Source organism: Neophocaena asiaeorientalis, unplaced genomic scaffold (genome assembly GCF_003031525.2).
Source record: "Neophocaena asiaeorientalis asiaeorientalis breed wild unplaced genomic scaffold, Neophocaena_asiaeorientalis_V1.1 scaffold1136, whole genome shotgun sequence".
NCBI classification, from domain to species: Eukaryota; Metazoa; Chordata; class Mammalia; order Artiodactyla; family Phocoenidae; genus Neophocaena; species Neophocaena asiaeorientalis.
Window position 1 is genome coordinate 1 of NW_020172368.1, and position 504 is coordinate 504.

Below are 504 nucleotides of genomic sequence, written 5' to 3' on the forward strand. Positions count from 1 at the left end.
TCAGGACGTTTAACAGTGATATACTGTCATTATCTAATCTAGAAACCTTATTCAAAGATCTTGATAAAGCCTTTTAGAGTAATTTTACCCCCATCCTCCTTGGGCCAGGATCCAATGCAGGATCATGCATTACACTTACTGTCATGTCTCTTTAGTCTCCTGTAATCTGAAACAGCTGGTCAGCCTTTGTCTTTCATAATGACATTTTAAAAAAGTACAGGCCAGTCACTTTATAGAACACCCTCAGCTGTCATGGGTGTTCCCGCATGATTACACTGAGATTATGCCTTTTGGCAGCCGTAATTCAGAAATGATGGTATGAAATCATCGTGTGCGGAAGGGTAAGAAAATATCAAATTTCCATGCATTGTTTTGCATAATCATTTTTTGTTAAAAATTTAAAAAATCATATGTATTAATACATGCATAGAAAAGACTGAGGATACATACTGAGTTCCCATCAGGAACAGGAATAGGGAGGGAGGGAACTTTCATTTTTACTTT